Source organism: Macrobrachium nipponense, chromosome 31, assembly GCF_015104395.2.
Source record: "Macrobrachium nipponense isolate FS-2020 chromosome 31, ASM1510439v2, whole genome shotgun sequence".
NCBI classification, from domain to species: domain Eukaryota; kingdom Metazoa; phylum Arthropoda; class Malacostraca; order Decapoda; family Palaemonidae; genus Macrobrachium; species Macrobrachium nipponense.
This window is the reverse complement of record NC_061093.1, coordinates 27,078,800-27,101,661: the sequence shown is the minus strand read 5'-3', so window position 1 is coordinate 27,101,661 and position 22,862 is coordinate 27,078,800. Positions and strand designations below refer to the sequence as shown.

Genomic DNA, 22,862 nt, shown 5'->3' with positions numbered 1-22,862 from the left:
TTACCTTTAACATATTCACCTGAGCAAATAATGTAGTACAGCATACTACAATTTCATCCACAGTTTACAGCAACCAAAATGCACTGAACATGTATTTCCAAACCTTTGCAAATTGCAACTGAAAACTGTAAGTCAAAAAACACTGGTTAGAAAGTACCAAACCTTTGAATATGTAAACAGCAAGTTACTTACAACTGAAATTGGTATAAGTATTGTTGAAACAACTGTTCACTAATTTCAGCCAGACATCTCATTACTTTCAAAACAGAAAACAAGACTACTATGTTTTATATAAAAAATGGTTTCATTTAATGTAAGTTCTTACAGTAATTTAAGTCTTTGTTTTTTATATTTAAAATTCATATTTTTAAATCTTTACATTGAATAATAAGAACCACAAATAATTATTACTTAGGTAGTATAATGCCATGTCTAAAACCATAAGCTACTAAAAACATCACATCAAAATGCAACTTGGTTGCCTCTTGTAAATGGTTTATGAATAACTGTATTTCAATTCATACACTTCTGGGAAAAACCGTCAGCCCATAAAAATGATAAAGGAATGCAATTACAGTGTTTACTAACTGCAATTTAAGTCTGCTGCAACAGAATGTGCCCCCCTCTTTATTCTAAAAAAAAATGGTTAAAAACTTTTTTTTTTTACATCAACAAATGCAGAGGGGAAACAAGTTCCAAAACTAACAAAACTTTCATATATAATAAAATTTGTAACACAGTAAGTTATTTAATGCAACACCTTAGTTCTAAAACTAAATAGTGTATACAGTATTTTAAAAATACAACAATGAAACAACCCCAGCTCTGTGATTAACCAATTCTCTGAACTGTCAAAGCCTGTTCTTGTGACCTTAATTTTATGGATGGTTAAATTACTTGTAGTTCCCTAATAGAGAAAAAAATAACAGAAATGCTGACTTTATTGCACGATTCAAACAAACCGTTATCAGTGACTGTATCTTTTGGGATATCAGATTCTTGTGAAGTGCCAAAATGAAATACTGTAAAGCAAGACTACAACAATTGGCACATCAAAAATCTTTTGTACCCTCTTTCATGCACTGAATGCACCAACATAAATCCTAAAGTGTGACCTCTACTGGAATGGTCAGCATTATTGTATACCTTAAACATTTAATATATATTACTTCACATTTCCAGATAAATGCAAAACAAAAAAAATAAATAAAAAGAAAGCACAACAAGTACAATTTGATTAATAAAATTCAAGTCAAGGTTTTCGTGTTAACCTAACTTCTTGTAATTAATGAGAGAAACTAACAACAGTAAAAATTTGACATTAATTAAAACAATTACACCACTTGTTTTGATTCACCATTAATAGTAACGAGCTTCAACTGTTACATCTCAGTTTTTAAGTTATTGTAAGTACCAAAAATGTGCAGTAATACAAAAATTTCTTATTGAAAAATATGGCAATAACTGAAATGTGTTTCTAATTCATTTTGCTTTTCTTTTCTTTAAACCTTTCAACCATCCATTTATATACCGTATTTCTAGACAGTAAAAATAATACATGTTAATATATACCGTATATAAGAGAGAAAAGAGCAACACTGAGTCATGCATGTAGGGCAACATTACATTTCCCTTCTGATATGTGCACCATCCCAATGGAAACAGAGAAGGCATATGAAAAGAAAAGAAAAGAAAAAAAGTGTATTCTCCACATCAAACTCAAAAAGGCTACATCACTTCACAGCAAGTACTGGTAGTAGTAGTAGTAGTAATATTCAGACAAAAGCACTCAACAGCACCTTTTGGCTATAGGAGGTATCCAGGCCCTTGAATCCTGCAGTTAACAATATGCACAGAATCTCTGCATTCTCAATTCAGTGGTGAAAGAAATCAAGTCTATCTTTCCCTAAACTTTGCAGTCATCCCACAGGCAACATCCCCTTCACATAATACTCGGCTTGTAACTGGTGGGTTACTAAATTCCGAACAATGAAACTTAATGTCCACTTAAGATATACAGTTTCTTTTATACATCAAGGATGGCAATGCCTCATTCATGCACTAAGCAATCTTTCACGTCTCTTAATCTTAGAAGTACTGTATTCCCTTCATTACACAAAAATGCTCTCTTTGATCTTTTCCCAAATTTCCATTTTTTTTTTTTTTTTTCTTAACAAGGTCAAGTTATGGAATGTCTGACCAATGTCCAACTATTTACATTTTTAAATAAATCCAATCAGGACAATGACCATGTGGTCCCACCACAATATTTTTTTTAAAGACAATATTTTCAAAACTATTTGTCAAACATACAATCTGCTGTTCATTACATAATAAAATTTTCAGTCAGATTCTGATCCATCCTCTTCAAATCCTGTAAGGTCTACTTCAACTAACTTCCCATTGTGAATGGCATACTCTAATAGGGCGAGGTGACAAAACACATATTGGTCTGGCATCTGAATGGAGTAAGCCCGTTGTGACCTTATTTTTTCAACAGTACCTTTAACTTCAATAGTTCCTACTTCTTCTAGACGACGGATGCATATGTCAAGGGTGCAGAATGTCCCTGTGGGCAAAGTCCATATTCATAATTATTAATTAACACATTCCATCAAATAGAAACATGCCTATATGAAGTCAAATCTACAAATGCACATCTGAGATTCAAAAGATATGATAGCTTGGAAACTAGTCTCTTTTCAGAATTGAAAAATAACCAACCTATGAATAATAAACATAATCACTGGATATTTAGGCCCTTATTGTACCCTGACAAATTTTCATTCCCTTGTCACACATTTTTAGCCCATTGCAGCTGCTTTAATGTTGCTTAATACACATATGTAAGTGTTAATCAAGGCTACTTGGGCATTAACTCAACAAGGAGTGAACCTTTTTCAACTTGGACTCCTTTTATCTAAGTGGTGAATGAGGTGGGATGACATAACATCTGCTGACATTTATACTTGGGAATACCATGAAAAGCCTTACGTTTCTTTCCCTCTCATAACTGTGCAATACTAAAGTAACATCCACAGTGATTACTTGGAAAAAGTCTATGGGGGTAAGATATAAAAGTTCCCATCTCAGGTCTTGGTTATTTTATTATTAATAAAATGGATACTGGTTTCAAAACTACCCACGTTAACTGTGACGACAAATAATCAAGAATATAATATCACTACAAGCAAAAATTATTTAATTGTTCACTAAAGGCAGATGAGCAATCACTTACCTGTCTACCTATGCCAGCAGAGCAATGAACAACAATTAATTGGAGGCCCTAAAGAATGGCCAGTCCAAGCATCTCCTAACTCTGAAGTTAAACGAGCCTGAGAGTCTCTAACATGGGTTAAAAACTCTAGCATTGCCATTGCAGAATCTGGGACACCATAATCAGGCCAGGATGTAAACTGCATATGCTCAACTTTTCGTTCCTCACCAGACTGCAAGAGTATCAAACATTTCTGAATTTATAACGTATCAAACATTTCTGAATTTATAACATCAGTAACCAACTACATTGTACATATATATATTAACCCTTAAACGCCGACTGGACGTATTTTACGTCGACATTTTTTGTCTCTCGGGTGCCGACTGGACGTATTTTACGTCGACATACAAAAGTTTTTTTAAAATTCGCGGAAAAATACTTTTAGGACTAACCAGCTGAAAACTCTTGAATCACGCGCCTTGGGGGGATGCTGGGAGTTCACGGATCAAGGTTGTTGTTTGTTTACAATCGTTACGCAGGCGCGCAAGCGCGAATTTCTTTCTTGCCGCACTAAAAAGTATCTGTGACACATCTCGGAAATTATTTCGTCACTTTGACATAATTATTTTACCATTTTAAATTAGCCGTTACATGGACTATTATATATGAAAATGTGCGCATTTTTATGTAGAATACAACAAAAAAATACTCATGATTGTAGCTTTTATCAGTTTTGAGATATTTTCATATAAATAAACGATAAGTGCCAAAAATTTCAACCTTCGGTCAACTTTGACTCTACCGAAATGGTCGAAAAACGCAATTGTAAGCTAAAACGCTTATATTTTAGTAATATACAATCATTTAACTTAATTTTGCAACTAATTGGAAGGTCTCTAGCACAATATTTCGATTTATGGTGAATTTATGAAAAAACTTTTTCCTTACGTCCGCGCGGTAACTCTTCCGAAAATAATCATACATGCGATTGTGGTAATGTTTGCACCATTTTAAAATTAGCCGTTACATAAAGTTTTATGTATGAAAATGTGCGCAATTTCATGCACAATATAACTAAAAACAACCCATGGTTGTAGCTTTTATCAATTTTGAAATATTTTCATATAAAAATGATAAGTGACAAATTTTCAACCTTCGGTCAATTTTGACTCTACCGAAATGGTCGAAAAACGCAATGTAAGCTTAAAACGCTATATTCTAGTAATATTCAAGCATTTACCTTCATTTTGCAACAAATTGGAAGTCTCTAGCACAATATTTCGATTTATGGTGAATTTATGAAAAAAAATAATAAAATTTTCTTTACGTCGCGCGGTAACTCTTCCGAAAAAATCATATGTGCGATTGTGGTAATGTTTGCACCATTTTAAATTAGCCGCTTACATAACGTTTTTATATATGAAAATGTGCGCAATTTCATGTATAATACAACAAAAAATAGTTGAAGGTTGTAGCTTTTCTCATTTTCGAATTATTTGCATATAAACTCACGATATATAGAAAAAAAAACCACGTTCGGGTCAAATTTGACTCTACCGAAATGTCGAAAAACGCAATTGTAAGATAAAACTCTTACAGTCTAGTAATATTCAGTCATTTATCTTCATCGTGAAACAAATTCGAAGTCTCTAGCACAATATTTAAATTTATGGTGAATTTTTAAAAAAAACTTTCCTTCCCTCCGCGCGGATTCTCCGCCACAAATCTCCGAAATGCGTAAGTCCCATTCTCGGAATATTTGCTCCGTTTCACATTAGGCATTTCATAGAGTTTTATATATGAAAATGTGCGCAATTTCATGTAGAATAAAACGAAAAATATTTGAAAGTTGTAGCTTTTCTTATTTCCGAAATAATTGCATATAAAATCATATATATAAAAAAAATTCGACATTCGGGCGGTCACAACTTAACTCGTCAGATATGGTCGAAAACTGCATTTGTAAGCTAATATTCTTACAGTATAGTATTATTCAATCATTTTTCTTCATTTTGAAAGAAATTGGAAGTCTCTAGGACAATATTTAGATTTATGGTGAATTTTTGAAAAAAATATGTGTTTTACGTCTGCGCGTTACGAATTCATGCATTATTTTGTGATAATAATTTTTCTCTGTGTTGCTTTTATCGTTTTAACAATTTTGTATATTCAAAATGATCGCAATTTAGTGTACATTATAACGAAAAAAAAAGTAACTTGTTACCTTCAACCGTTTTGCGCACAGCGCGATTTGAATACAATTATATATGAAATTTCGTTTTTGCGCTATCATATATCGCATTATTTATATATGATAATGATAATTTTTTTCATTTCTGATGGTTGCATACTAAACTTCAGGCAATGACAAAAAAAGGAGCCAAAAATGAAACTCTTAATCTTCAAAACTAAGCGCGCTATGATTTTTTGAAAAAAAAAATTTTTCCGCTCCCGCGCGTCACTCTGAAACGTCTCCGGCACACGGGAGACATTTTTTTTTTACCGCTTCGGCGTTTAAGGGTTAATTAACATACTACAGTAAAACTACAGTATGATATTTCTTTGCAGCAGCTTCAAGTACACTTTAACTTCCACTTATGAATTAACAAGGTCATCATTATTTATATCATTTTACTTTATTATTACTAAAATGTCATTTAACAAGACAAATTCACAATATTAAACAATTAATAGGCTCATCCAATGGTTACATTCTTAAATAGAATTTGTAGATGGAACACAGTCAAGTTAAATTAAGTTGGACAGTGACTAGCAGGGATCAAAGGGAACTAATGAAAAATACAAGGCAGAAGTAATGGCATTGAAGGGACACTGTCAGAGGCCTGTTGTATACTAAAAATTCTGCTGCACAAGACACTGCAAGCAGTACTTCCCTATGAGGGTAGACTGTAACTGTAAATCACTTTAAAAATATACCTTAATTGTGATGTGAAAGGTGGGAATGCAATCCCTTTATTTTTTTTCTTTTTACTTTACAGAACAGTTTCATTAGAACTTTGTTCATTGATCTAAGGCAAAACTGAAAAGAATGAGTACCCAATTGAGCTCCTACAGCCTGTAAATGAAATTTCTGTAGAATTTAATCCTGTGGGTGTCTATTCTGTACCTTTAATTATCTGTAATAATGAAAAATTAAACTAAAATTAAATAAGGTTGGGTTTAACCAGTTCACTCACCTTATTATCTCGAATACTGAGGACTGACACTGTATAATCTCTATAGTTGCAAACAAGAGTATTCGTAATAGTGAAATGGGAGTGAGAAACAAGTGCACCCTGCTCAACAGGCCAGTACTGGCCACATTTAGTTCTACCTCTTTCTACTGCCCTTGTTGTCATGACAATAACACACACCCTCTGCTCCCAAATCATCCTCCAGAAATCACCAAATGTTCCAGGAAGGGGACCTACAATGAAAATGTGGAAAATTTGTATGAAAATAAATCCTGGTCATGAAATTGAGTGACAAATGTGAAATAAGTATTATAAACCAGCTGTGCCTAACAACTGAATACTACTGCACAGTTCTAAGATGTTCCCTTAATAGATTATTGCAAGTATATCAGTGTACTACTCATAAGTATTATTTTCAGAAAAACATAAGTTAACTACTTTTTACAACTTTCAATTCAGGACTGAGACTAGACTATTTGGGGATCCTTTTTCTTGGCAGTATTTACACCTTATTGCATCAAGCAACATTGATTTCACTATTATCTGGAAGCAATAACAACAGATGTCATAATCTGCCAACTTGCCAGTCTCCCATTTTTTGTTTTTTCAAAATTCTGAGCTACATAAAAGCATTATTTTTACCCCAGAGTGATTTGTCGTTTCTATTGTATAATGACAACTGTATGCAATACAGTAAATATAATGTGCATTTATGTTTATATCCAATGGCATTCTGCTTTTTTTTCTAATCTGGCCAGCTGCATGAACTTACTTTATGGCTGTAATCTAACTAATTCTGACTGACAAGCCTCTGGGTTTTGAGGTCACTGGCAAAACTTAAGACATAATTATATATTCAGCAAAATTACAAGTTATTTTTGTTACAGAATGCTGATGTATATTGCTGCACTTTTTCTTATTACATTTACTGTTATGAAATGACATTTCCTAAAATAGTGAATAAACATTATGGTGGCAGTAATGAACCTTTTGCCTTTCACTTAACTTTTTATCTTTTACCCATATATAGCACTGCAGGGTTTGAGTTAACTTGTAGGGCTGAGAACTAGAAAGGCCAATGTCATAAAACCATGTTTCCAGAAAAATGCATTTAAAATACTGCTTCCTTTATTAAAATTCAGGTAAGTACAGCAAACGAAAGCTTTTTTTTTTGGGGGGTGATTGCTTAACTTATAACATTGACCATTATAGCACTGAAACAGATAAATTTCTAGTTTAGTGATGGTCTTAACTACAATTGGCCATTTTTTGACATTGGCCATTTTAGTTCTCAGCCCTAGACTTGTTATCCTTAAGGAGTATTCAGTAATTTGAGAGTACTTTATCATCATATAAAAAACACTAAAACCTAAAGTTCATGATTCCTTATATCAATAATATAAATATATCTTACGAAACTAAATACCTAAAATGAAACAATCACTAGCAATACTTGATCAAGGGAATGGGAATTATTTATTAACAGAGTACAATTTCAATTACAGAAGAACCTAAGGTTACTGAAAGTTCCATAAGTCTGGCCTTCTGATAAGCAGTGAAATCCAATATGTAACAACCCTATAGTTACCCTTAAGCATTAAACAAACCCCACAGTCAACACAACTTGTACTGTATGCTTTCTAGGTTAAACAGATTTATCAGCAAAATGCATCACTACTAAAATGGCATCATAACATAATACATTCATAATGATGTAGCTACTCAACTTGGAAATTATTCAGAAACTTTCTCCAAGTTGCAAGTAAATTTTTCAAGTGTCAGATTTTCAGGCTTTTCATGTAATAATTCTACTTTACGCCCTGTTACTAAGTGATGTAATTACATTAATGTTATATATGTACAGTTTGATCACAATATGTCTGATTTATGGAAGCTATGGCTAAAATGAGGTTTGTTTGTGTAATAATAAATTATTACTATGCATAACTTAATATCATTTTTGAGACAGAAAAATGCACAGGTCCTGAATACAATACAGGTTTCAAAATCTCTACTATACCTCTTAATTTTATTCCTTAATATTTCAGTACAAAATGAGTAAGTCTCAAAAAAACGTTTCAGTAGAATTTCTGTTGAGTTATGATAAATGAGTCACTTAACACAGTAAGAAGGCATCTATGGCTTGCAAGCTCACATAATTTTTCTATTTCTTACAAAATCCAATTATTGTTTTTTCATATGTCCATGTCATCAGAAATTTCTGATGAGTAACTAATTATGCAAAGCTGGAATCCAATAAACTGAGGTACTACTGTACTCACAATTATTCTCCTAGCTTCAGAATTTTGTTGTAAGAAATATATTACACACAATCCATGCAACAAAATATCTGGTGCTAAGCCCAGGTATACAAATATATCTTTCCTATCCTGAAATTTTTGTAGTAATGCTACATTCCTAAAATTCCATACCTGATAATTTCTTACTTCTTTTTCTATTGTTTCCTATGCACTTGTTCATATTATTTTCTCATAGGACACTAATTCTCAAAACTCCACAATATGCAATAAGTAATGAACTTCACATTTCTCATTTTCCACAATAAAATACGACTGCATTTACTTTTATCACAAGTGCAGTAACTTACTGCTATATTTTACAAACCTTAACCATTCTCACATACTTAAAAATATTTAATACAATAATGAATATATATGCAAAACTCGGCATGCTGGACATTTGAGAATGACTGAATGAGAGCACTGTCAAGACCAAAAAGAAGTAATACATCATTGTCTAAGAAAGTTATACTATAAGAATGGAGGCCAACAAACCTAAGTAACTACTATTTTACCTTGAGTAGAAATAAAGGCATTCTTCTGTTTGTAGCCATCTACATAATTAGCATTAATGTAATCAGTGTGTCCTTCTTCATCTTCCGGTGCTAGTACCACTCTTGAATGGTCAAAGCATAAAACATCTGTGTACCGATTTTTATTTGATTCAACGTTTTCTGAAAGAGCAGAAATATCATTCAAATACAGTATTCCACTTTCAAAGAAGCAATTTTTTAAACTGTAAGACAGCAAATTAGAACCAAATAAAATTGTTATACTAGCTTACCATACTAATAACTGAAAACTTAAAGAGTTTTAACTGCACTTACTTAGAGTTTTCAAATGTGCCATCAGGTGGCCTATTTTTGATCTGTGTATAGTCATGATACAACCCTTGCCGACCTTATCTCTTAAGTGGCGTACAAATTCCTCGAGTGTAAAACCTTGACCATCATCGAAGTGCAAACTGTCATCATCACTAAATCCACTGCTTCCACTGCTAGGAGGTGCCAATGGTGATTCTCTCCCTGAAGGTAAAAATACATAATTAGGATCAGAACCATGGCTACAAACAAAATGAGAATTTTATATAAAAAGCCTGTTTTAAATAAAAGCAATGATGAATTAAAATCAAATAAGACAGTTTCAGGATTCTATATTTTTAAAAACTAAGAGATATCCTGTCCAAGATTGCAGTCATAATTATATGTAAGAATCAATTTAATTTCCATTGCTTCTTACACCAATGCAGATGATTCTCAGAAAAATGTTTTCATAGCTGTCATTCTACTGTAATTACAACAATTGAAAACAAGCTCTCATCCACGATACAATGAACTGTATTTCTAGTTCCATGTATACAATGTCATACTGGACTATCTTTTGTTATACTGTTTGGCTCACTAAAACATATTACATAGTATAGCCAACAAGGATCACAGTGCCTTTACTCATTTTTTTGAGTTCTTGTAATTATAAGTTATGGCAGGATGTCATCTCCTTTTCATATTCATTGTGGTAGAGTATATCTGGAGATTTGTTCTAGTATGGGAGTTCAGCTTTTTCTTCTACTGGTGATGATAATGGTATAATCTTTCTTTCATTTCCTGTTGTTGGAAATCAGCACATTTCAGCACTGGACAAGCCCCATAAAGCCATACCGCCGATAACTGAGGCCGCCAATAACCAGGGACTGCCTGTAATTAGTTAATATTTCTTTATGACATAATCCACAAATTACTGAATTTTTCATGAATAATTCGATGCAGAAAAATCTGCGAATAGGTGAAGCCACAAATCCTGAACCGTGAAAATGTGAAGCTGTGAATAAGTGAAGCCGCGAATCTTGAAACGCAAATAGGTGGGGATAGACTGTATGGTCAGTAAACTTATGCTACTGATTTTAAGAATACTGATTTTATAAATGTAAAAATTTCTAGGAAGCAATGGTGAATAATTGCAATGTACATTATTTTATAAACCATGATAATACATGAAATATATAAGTAAAGCAGTTACATTAAAATGATCATTTTAGATACATTTCAAAATGGATTTTACCTACACAAAAAATTTCTTCTTTTAAGAACCTTTTGGTATTTGGAATTTCATATATTGTCAAAACCTGGTAATTTTCTTGCAGTAGTCTTATCAACAGTATCAGTTTAAGAACATGGAGGGAAGAATTGAAATGAAATGAAATAACAGAAATTCAGTTTTTTTTTCTGTATGTCTGAAGACTGCACCTACTGGGCTACAAAATTGCCCTATCACCATCTCCCAGTTCTTCCCCTGCACCAAAATCTGGCACCCCACCTCCATCTTAGTGCAATGTTGTTAGCGGAGGGGAGGGGCACCAATTACACACCTTAAGGGCAAAGTCAGTTCAGATCAGACCCATAACTCAAGACAGAGATAAGCTGTGAAACTTTCCCCTCACCCAACATGCAACAGATATTCGAATTCAATGGAATTACAGTTCAATAAAGAAAAGAATCCATTTTAATAGAGTAATTACAATTCATTAAAATAGTATCCATTTCAATAGGAACTAAGAAACGGGTATAGAAGACATTGATAAAACAAGGGAAAATTAACTAATAAAACCCAGACTCACCTCCACTAGTATCATCAATAGTGTGGCCATTATGACTTCTAGTGTCTTTAATCTCAGGTGCTGGAGAGCTCTCTTTGGCTGGCATACTAGTTTCTTTATCTTCCTCCTTTTTCTTTTCTTCTTGGACCTCCTTCTCTTCAACTAAGTTATTCAAGGTAAGCAACTGATCTTCACTTACAAGCTCTTCCCCCTCTTCTTCCAAATCCTCTTCATCGTGGCTGTCATGGCACGAACTTTTCCCACAAGAGCTTCCATCATCACTACACTCTTGGTACAGCTGACAGAACAAGAAGCATTAAGCAACATCAGATTTGTGAAAAAAGGTTAAGTATTTTTTTTTAATTAATAGACTAAAATTTTTCAAAGCTGCTTTTTTCCAGCATTTTATTTTGACTTTCTTTATTTGTAAATATTCTTTACAGACTCTTAACCTTGGTACTTTGTATTAGGTTTGAAACCCCCCAAAAATTAAATTTTGTTATTGAGTTTTGTTAAAGACTTATCATTTAAGAAGCTTGCAGCATATCAAGTAGCATTTTGAAATTGGGTTGGTTTGTCCTTACCCTTACCTATGAAAATGGGAACCCCTGTTATCCAGATTGTTTCAGATCTAAGCATCAGTTCCCAATATTAATGAATCAATGGGCAAAAAAAAGTTGTCTTTGATTACTGGCTAGGATACATACATTACTGTAATGTAAACAAATCTCTAAAACAAATACAAAATTATTTTTCTTATTTCTTATAAAGCAAAGTACATCTGTTTACTTAAAAATCTGTAAAAATTTCCCAAAAAATTACAATAACTTAAAACGAAATACTTATGTACCCACATAGAACAGTGTTATGAACATATTCAGACTAAAATGAAATATTATGCAGTAATATATCTGAGTTTAATTGAGAAAGATACTCAATGAAACTTACATCCTCCTGGGAACCTTTCGGATCATGGTCTGCACAGGGTACCATATTGTCACTATGGTCCAAATCTGTTACACTTGAAAGAGTGTCTCCAGCTGGGTATGTGGAGGGGGTGGAGCAGGCTCACAAACTTGAGAAGGATGCCTGTTTGTCATGGAAGTTAAGCAACGTAATAACCATGCACTGTGGTCAATGTTGAGACTCCCACCCAGCTGTACTGGTAAACACTCACTAGGTATGTGGTTTACAAGCTGCAGGTAAAGAAGGGTTTGGAGTTAACAGGTGGCAATTGCCTTACATGAAGTGCTTTCAAATATTTAAGAAAGTTAATGGCTCAATCCATATATGTATGTATATTGAATGCAGAAACTAAATACAGTACAGGTCAAATTGTTGGACAGTCTTTACTGGAACTGCGACTTAATGTACAATAAAATCATAAAAAAGATCATAATAAATCCCACTGATGGTGCACAAGTATATTTTTTTGCCTTTATAAAATTTTTTTTTTTCAAAAGTTCAATTTAAAACTTCCCAGGGAACACAATTAGAAACTTGCATTTCTCGTGTGGTTCAAATATACTAATTAATATGAGTAGATACAATGAAGTTTTTGCCATACAGTACTAGTCAGTTATTTGTTTATAAACTGCTAACTATGAACAGAAGACTTCAAGTTTGCTGTTTACTTGGATTCACAGTCTGTGACTAACTGCACTTTCAACAACAGAAAGAACACAATTTGATGCAAGATCTCCAAGGCCACATTCTTGCAAATGCCAGTCACAAAAACGAACTTGTATTTTCATAAAAGAAAAACAAAACAAACTGTAGCCCACTCATGATTGGGCCCATGTAACAAACTGAAACGCAATGCATCTCCTCATAGCTTCCTAATTAATATATTTCGTGAGAGCTTTCACTTAAGAAAAATCAAATTATGCAAGCATAAAACAGAGCCAACATAAGTAGGCTAAAGATTTAGATAAAATAAATAGACAGAGCCAACAGAAGCAGTCTAAGATTCGGATAAAATAAAAGTGAAGAAAAAGAAACAAATAAGATAACCTTTCTATCTGTTTTCCCTAAATCAGAAAAATTAAGTATTACTGCCAAAAAGGTGGTTTCAAATTGTCAAAGTATGAAGAATGAAATAATTCTTGTACTGGAGGATTCGACATCATGGAATATGGATGCTGATGCTCAAAAAGTTAGCAGCAAACAATGACTAAGGGTACACTAGTTTTCCTCAGAAAAAAAGCCAAAGGAATACAGTCACAAATAAAAGTTTCCTTTGAGGGTTTAAGCAATAACTACCATTAATGGAAATAGAAAACCATTGCTATTTTGAGAAATTTGAAGATTCTGGGTTTTGCAAAATTCCAGACTAGGAAACAATATTTCAAAACTTTAATGCAACACAGCTGCAGCATGTCACACTCACATCATCATAAATATATATCAAACATGTCTACAAGTAACAGATTAAATAGTTTGCATTTATTTTTAGCAAGTACTGTAGTATATACAGTTTTGGAACACTGGAAGCTGGCCAGTAATTAGGGTTATTTGCAGTCATACTTTTCTACTCATCTGCAAAGCTTTCCAAAATTAAAAAAAATATGACATGTAAAGTCAGAAATAAAAGTATTATGGTAAAGTACTATCCGAGTATTATCCACACCAAATGTCTAGGATAGGATACCCAGCATTTTTCCAAAGTCCTTACAGTAAATAAGTGTTTCTAGGTGACAGGTATTCAAGAAATACTTTAGCAAGAGTAGCATTTACTTTTAGAAATGATATTGAAACTCTTTAAAGGTTAATTTTTAGCTCCTTACAAATATTGAGGTGGGGATTGACATCCTCAGCCATGCATGTATACACTACATTAAATTGTAGTATCTAGATGGTAACATGAGTATGATTTCTTGATTTTGGCAAAATCTACACATTTCTTTTATATTTGAGTAATATTCTATTAAAATTGTTACACTCTACATTCTCAGCAAGCCTCACAGTGCACAGTGGGATTTACAGTAAACATTATAAAACAAAATACCTGTACAGTATCATTTAAATCACCAATTTACCCATGTAATATTTACACAAGTGTTAACTGAAAAATATTATTATGAAAAGTCAAATTCCAGTCAGTGACATTAGCCTACATTAATGAATAATCTACAGAGATTTTTGTCTGCATTTCTTAGGGCATTTACATCTTTCCTGTCTGTTGAGTTTTATCACCACGAAGCTTAAATTTCTCTTCAGGGACATTCAAACTGGGTTTCCATAGTTCATATTTACTTTCCAAATCTTCATGTAATTATCAGAATAGGTCACATGTTCATACAACACTAGAATATTGATAACTGTCTTCAACTAGAGACAGTATATATTAAAATAAAAAGACTTACCTCTGGCAGTGAAACTGTATATACACGGTCCCTCAGCTTCTCCCTAACAAAAAGTCTCAGTACTTTAAAGGGTGCCTTGAACCACAATGGTGCTGTTACTATTAAGACTTTCTTAAGTCGAGCTGGGTAGCCTCCCTGAAAGTACAGTATAATTTATCAGCTTTTGTATATTACTTTCTCATACACAAAATTTCTTTTTACTTTATCACCTTACGAAGTGCCAAAAATCTTAATACCTCAGGGTTGAATCACAAATTTCAAAACCACCCAAGGCAATGTATCACAGGTTGCAAAACATCACGAAATCAATGAATTACATGAATAAAAGCAGACTTTACCATTATGTATGGTATAAATGGACTACAGTAAAATTACAAGTAAAATCAGAAAATCATAAAATGAAATGTTACCCCGTTTTTTTTTATTTTTTTTTTTTCCTTCAATATCTGCATATTTTAGATAAAACACTACCTAGTTTATTACAATTAATATTCTTACTGCTCATTAATGTTTTATTTCCTTTATTTACCTAGTTCTTTATGTCTATCATAGCAATATTTTGTATCTTATCAATTGTTCAGTTCTCTCTGTTGTTTTACTGTAGTTTTAATCTGGTTTTGTTCCATAGTATTTTTTTAATATACAAATGGAAATCATAGAACTTTTGATGTGTCCATTCTATGGGAATAATACATTCTGATAAACCTGTACAAACTTTAAAAATCATATTGTCTACAAATTAAATGTATGTACGTATACAGTACACATGGAAGGATAAAAATATCAAGACTGACGAAGTCTACTAATTAAATGTTTGTACTATACAGTACACAGGGAAGGATAAAAATATCAAAAGACTGAAGAAAACTATCATAATCTAACAAAAATATGGCTATCTGAAACCCTCCACACAGATAATGAATCTGCAAAGGAAACAAAGTCCATCCTACAATTACATGTTGGGATTCAAACCTAATAATGCTAACTATGTTACTGCTTAAATCTTATTTACAATTATCAAAATTATTCAAAGAACATGACCAAAACAATGCCATTAATTACCTTTAACAATGAGAGTATCTTCTGGGATAACTGATAGTCAAAATTCTGATATGAGGATTCACTCATATCATAAATGAAAATTAAACCACATCTCTGAGTCTGGGTTGATTCTAACTCAACATCCAATTGGTAAACAACACCTTGCAAGGTTGCTTGTTGAGTGGTAATACGGGGATCATGAAGACGGGCTGTGAACACTGCAATAGCCGCTCCTGAAGTATCACGGCAAGGCTGTTGGAAGAGATGTCATTTACTTTTGATTTTCAAGCTGACAAGGTGTTTTAACTTTCACAGCAAGGAAGATATGTAGTAACACAAATAATTAAAATGCTAAAACTGTAAAGTTATGAGAAAAGTAAAATTTTAAACCTCAGTTGTCCACTAACTTGTCCTTACAGAAATCACTTTAACAGAAACTTAATATCAAACTTTGAGGAAGCCAACAGAACTTTAAATTTATGTTAATGTCTCCTTTCCAGTATCAATAATGCAGATTCAGTAACAACATCCTCAAGAACATTTTGTTGTGCAATCCTACATTTAATGCTAATGAGACTGTCACAAGCAAAATACATTAAAAGAATTTATAGTACATATTGTAGAATAATTTCATTGAGGAAACTCGCAGGAAGTGCATAAATTATATTTTAATTAACATAATTCAACAACTTTTAACTCTTATGATAAGCTTTTATGTATAGCAACCCTTATGCTAAGAAATTACAATATCTATGAGATACTGACTATAAGACAGTGTTCAGCTACCCTGATTCAGGTTAGTATGCATATATTAATGGACACAATGAAAAACTTGATGGCAAAGACTAATGAAGCTTACTGGGTGAGACAAGAACATCATTACTAAAATAAGAGTACATGTATGTTAGGATGGAGTACTCTTCTAATGCTCATCTTATGGAAAGGGAAGTTACACACTTGCTAATTGCTAGTTTTCAAACTTCAACGTGTTAGCAGATCATTTTAAACTGAACACTGCCCTACGAATTTCTATTATTAATTCACTGCCATCAAAAGTTTTTGCCTGTTTTATTCTTGAGCATTTTTATTAAAATAAAACAAGACATTGATAGATCGGTTAATTTCAGTTCAGTTACCTTTAGGTAATTAACATACACTTTATGACAATTATTTTAAAATTTTTTGCTATGTATGCATTTTATGAAATAAGAAAATTTAACTAAATCAGTATTATCCAAACAAAAGAGGAGTGTTGTCTCAAATATTTACTTATGATTTACCTAATATTTATACATGGAGGTTCATAGAATATTTCAATAGGTTCACAATTCTTAATCTCCTGTACTTAAACCTCCAAACTGTTTCTCATTAAATAACACTTTTGTAATATGAACTTTCAAATGTGATTAAGAATGAAACCAAAGCTCTAATAAATGCTTGAGTGACAAAATACTTACTAGTATGGTAAATTTTCCAGATGTAAGCTCAGCACGGAGAGGATCAGAAGTTGGATTCAAGTGAATTAAACCTTCCCTGTGTCTAGTTGCTTCGTGTTGCTCATATAGATTTACAGCTCTGATAAGTGGGAAAAAGAAAAATTAACATACTTGTCAATTTATACACTGCTACAGAATTGACAATGAAAAAGTTTGTTGAAAGCAACAAGGCACAAAAGAAAGACATCCCAGTTGGAAAAAATTGTTACAAAAAATGTAACTTCTCAATAAATACTTCATACAAATGAAACTAAGTGGATAATAAAGTAAAAAAGAAAAAATGAAATGATTTTCTTCCTTCAGTGTCAAAAGACTTGCATTGAACCATCTGATTTTTCAGTGTTTTTACCCAGTGGCGGATCTTTCAATGGGAGTACTTAAGCACACATATGATAACATATATATCAACATTCTCACACACATACACACAGTGGTAGTTGTTGAAATAATCATTAACTAAAAAAATTTGTTACAAATAAGGATTTATTGAAAGAAAACTGTTCTATTATTCATATCCATGGGGGAAGTGACCAGGTCCCCCCCTTAAATCTGCCATTGATGTTATCAGAATATTTGAAAGGTAGGTAACTGATAAAATACGTAGGTAATTGTAAAAAAAAAATAAAATTTAAAAAAATCCACGACATCCAGATACAGGCCATCATTCAAGATCTCTAAGGAACCTGCAATATAAAGCTGCTTTCTCTCATTTACAAACTTGCCCCACTATGTGCTACATAGTGAGGAGATATAAAAAAGAGCAGACACTGGTACTCCAACACCCTCTGATATGGTGATATTATGACCAAGACTTAATCAAAGAGTGTATTCTCTAACATTTTAAGTTCTTCTCAAATACATTTGTAACTTTATTTTGCCATTTTTGTTTACAATAAGCCTAGACTGGTCATTGTATATTAGTAATGTAAAAATATTGTTATATACATATATGTGGCTTCTGCATTAGCCTGTTTGTAACCTTAAATCAGGGCTGGAACAAGAGAAAACAAGAATAATTTGTAACAGGGCAAGCTAACAGAGCCATCCCTGCATTTTATGAGCAGATGGATGCAAAGGACTTAATTGTCCAGTGGATGTTAAGGTGCTAAGGAACACTTAAGTAAAAAGTGACATTTCTGCCTTTGTTTGTTCACAAAATTCTAGAGATTTTAATTTAGTTGTCAGTTCAGTATAAAAACTAGTATAACCTGCTAATTTAGCTACACAAGACTCATTTTAATGAATTCCTGCAAGGTCAACCCAACCCTAGGTGACCATATTCTTAATGGTTTAGGGTTTAAGAATAAAAAAACCCCGTAAAGTATTTGATGGTTGTAATTTTAGTAAGGCAAGAGATAAAGATTGCGTGTGCAAACAAATATTTAGCATTATACCTTAGGTCATTCCTGTACAAATTATGATGTCCAATATTTGTCTATGAGTTTGTAATTGAGTCATTACAGGAGAAACCTCCATTTTGCTATGGGTTGTTTTCTGTATATATTTTCTTCAAACCAAAGGTTCGGCAGGCATGTAATAAGTTAAGGAATTGGTTTGGGGGAAGCTCCCAGGAAGCTTTGTTCACCTTTCTGCAGTCACTGACTATGGAAGTGGGGACCTATGAGTACACAATCTGTCTTTACTATCTTTGGATGATGACTTTTGTGGTTATTGGAGAATCCCAGGAAGTTAGACTGCTTGGTTGTGGTGATACTAAACATTCTAATTATCTTTGACTTCACTCTTGCACAGGGAGTTAGTTTAGTTATATGAGCAGTTTAGTTGTACTAGAAGGTTTAGCTGTATATGCATTTTAAACACTGTTGAGAGGCTTAGGTGGCCTAGAAGTTTATCATAACTTTTGTATATTTATTTAAATAATTTCATTTGTCCATTTTTGCCAATTTCTTTATCTAGTGAATCAAGTTTAAGTATGATAAATACTGTTGAAGGCCTAAAACATCTTTTCAGTTCCCTGCCTCACCAATAGTTGATAATTAATAGTCGTATTTCAGATTGATGCTTTGTGACCAAAGGCTTCAGACATTAAATATCAAAGGTTAAAGACCTTGTCCATTTCAGAAGGAATGGCACTGGTGGAGATGATGTTTCATGACACTTAAAAAGTGCTCATCTGTGCTCTATAAAACATTTTCATCTGTGGTGTCCAAACCTGGAAGAAAATAAGGAAGCTCTGTTGTATCACTGTCACAGTTGGGGGTAGTTGTTAACTAGAACTTGAGCTACACCATGGATCTCATTAAGGAATTATGCAAGAAACACCTGTGGGTGTTCACTTTCCTGACTTTAGTGATGATGGGACTGTATTTACACATCAGGGCATTTCTTGAATACATCAAAATGGAGACTCAAGTAAGCAGCTTTCAAGTAAAACATAACAGTGATAAGGATATCAAGGACCTCGTGTAAACCCCAGAGCCTTCTATTTCCCTCTCAGAAATCACTGATGATGAAAAATGACCTTGTCCTCTGTGTACTTTGGGTTGCAAAACAATAAAATAAAAGTAATACAATGTATGTATATGTGTTCATACCCTACATGAATATCCTGAAAGGCATATAGAATAATGTTTTAAACATGAAACCACCAAAGCAAAACTTGCCCAAATGAGACTATGTACATCAAGCCTACCAAGGCCAAGGGCCTTATTCATTTTCCAACACTTTAAAATCCAAAATATTCAACTGCTTCACAAGGTTATAAAAATGTAAAACTTTTCATTAAAAATGACAAGACATTTCCACACGAGAACTGCCTAAAACAAAAAACTTCTGTTCAACTGTCATCCATCTTTTCAGATTAAAATCACACAAAAATTACAATCACCACAGACGTTACCATTGTTAGTAAAGCTAATATCTCTCGACTCCACAACTGTATTTCAAACAGAATTTGTCTTTAACAGGAATGAGGAACATGTTATACACTAAGAGCAAAAAACTTTGAAATATAGTAAATGATAGAACAGACTGACAAGAGAGACAGACAGAATGGATGAGTTCAATCACGACATAAAAGAAATCTACCACTGGACAACTTGATGATAATGCACCCAAGAAAAATACGTTTTCTTATAACCCATGGTAACTCACTCACTCCCTTATCAGTGATAAGAATTCATTCATTCTGATAAGCAATTGACTGAGCATTCCCAACTCGAGTGACACCTAAAGAGAGGAGAGGTAACTACTAGCTACTCGTATACCTTCTTTTTTTTTTTTTTCCTTCTTCCTACTCAAGAGAAACAATACGATTTGACTTCTCTTGGCTAAGTACACTATAAGAATTATTATTTTCTTGAAAGAAAACATTCAAATAATTATTTTGTACACAAAGTACAACAATTATACCATCAAAATGGTGACAAGTGAAAAATAGCTGTTGCCGGTTACTATTCAAACATGTCATAATTGAAACATTTATCTGCACTTTATTCCAAACATTTCCCATAAAATACATTTTCAAAGGACATCCGAAGGCAAGACTTGGACAAAGTCTAAAATTAAATCACACTCACAAAACTACTACCAAAAATAATGATACAAGGAAGATGAATCATTTCCATTCCTGCCTTTTCATTCTTGCAGAAGCCAACTTTCTGAGCTAAAACTGCAGAAGGTACAGATAAACCAGTTTTGTCCAAACAGGTCTGATATCCATATTGGAGCATGTTTAGTGAATTTCAATTAATCTTCGCCATTGCTTAATATTGATTCCCAGAAGAGTAGTGTAATTCCTCTCATCTAAGCATGCTTAATCACATACTATTTTTCAAACCACATACAGCTTATACGTATACTTATCAGTCTCAAAATACCAAGTGTACAGGTTCATAACATAAATGTCACATATGAAAATTTTAGAAAAAATTAATTGAAATGAGACTGAGAAATGCTAGAAAGGCCAAAGATGGGAAAATCTTCATGTCAAACTTGGTGTAACTGATGGATAAAACAAAAAGCAAGTGAAGTCTACATCTAACAAGATTAGACAGTGTTAAAATTTGCATTTAAACACAACCAGACAAATCATAGTGTGTTAAGATAATGAAAAAATCTAGACATAATAAAATAACCAAATAAGATGGACAATTTTTAAAAAATAATCTATTCATAAACACCCATGACCTGAAGCTGAAAGACACATAACCATTGGGGGTCTTCAATCTCCCAGAGCCTTACCTGGTAACATCAAACTTCCTTGCCATAAGAAACTTGACAGCCGTGTTCCATGATAAAGGACCCACGTTCCGGGAGCGTCGCAATTTATTCACTTGTTCTACAAACTCTTTTGTCGCCTGTGGAGGAAACCAAACACAAGTCAGAGCAGTGACAAGCAGAAAATAATCAACATTTAAAGGAAAAACCAAATGCAAAAATTAACACACAAATGGCTAAACAGCCTGGAAAAAATGCAATCTATGCAGTACATTCACCTAAAAACCAATGAACAATCAAATATATTTCAAGTTCCTACAGAAAAATCATTCAGTCATATCAAGTTCTATTATAACCTGATGCTACTTGCAATAAAAAAGGGGAAATATACATTATTTAAAAATCCATGAGCTGCTAACATGAAAAAATCTCGCTGAATTTTTTTAAAATATAATCCGTCATGCACATCCAAGAGCAGGCCTGAGAAATTCAAGCTCACAATTATCTACTCTTTAGACAAACATCATCCACCTGCTGCACCTTACCTTTCCTGTCCATTCAAGCAAATAACATGCAATAAATGACATCATTCCTGATGCACATCAAAATCGATAAAAAGTCCATTCACGAGAACCTCTACTGATAATTACGTAAAATCGGTTGCATGGTATTGAAGCTAATACAAAGGGAAACAAGCCAACATCAGGAAAAGCTTACCTATTTGTAAAATAAAGGTACACATACAAAATTATACATATATTACATATACATGAATACATATTACTATATAATATATATATTATATATATATATATATATATATTGTAAGACAAGACAGTGTACACGTGTGTAACTGATATATATGTGTATATATATATATATATATATATATATATATATATATATATATATATATATATATATATATATATATATATATATATATATATATATATATATATATATATTGTAAGTCAGTGTACATGTGTAACTGATATATATATATATATATATATATACACACACACACACACATACACATGTATATATGATTTTAAAGCAACACTTCCAAATCAAGTACTTCATGTCTCAAGCCGTGTGTGTGTGTGTGTGTGTGTGTGTGTGTGTGTGTGTGTAACTACTAAGTCTATCAGACTAAATTTTCTTAGCTTATATTTTATAGGTTTTATGATTTGCCAAGGTCACTATGAGAAGAGAGGGCGAACAGCCACTTTAAAACGTTCCCAATAGACAAGCAAAATGACAAAAACATGTTTCGAACAATAAGCGACCTACAAAAGCATGACAACTTCTTGTTTCTAAGAGAGACAAGGCGAAAATCAGTCAAAGTGGAGCACAGAGCTTCATCACTATCGAGAGAGAGAGAGAGACTCGTATCATCGAAGAGATGATATATTTTTCTTCAGTAAGTTACAACGATCGGTTCCGCCCCTCCAAGAAAAGCAAGCGATAA

General features: G+C 32.9%; 1 protein-coding gene and 1 pseudogene across 1 annotated transcript in view; both read right to left on the bottom strand.

Moving 5' to 3' along the window:
• Positions 1–22,862, bottom strand: part of LOC135206710 (tyrosine-protein phosphatase non-receptor type 9-like) — a 224,650-nt gene that overhangs the window by 3,094 nt on the left and 198,694 nt on the right. The gene's annotated exons all lie outside the window — the stretch shown is intronic.
• LOC135206792 (tyrosine-protein phosphatase non-receptor type 9-like) lies at positions 2,270–21,606 on the bottom strand (annotated as a pseudogene).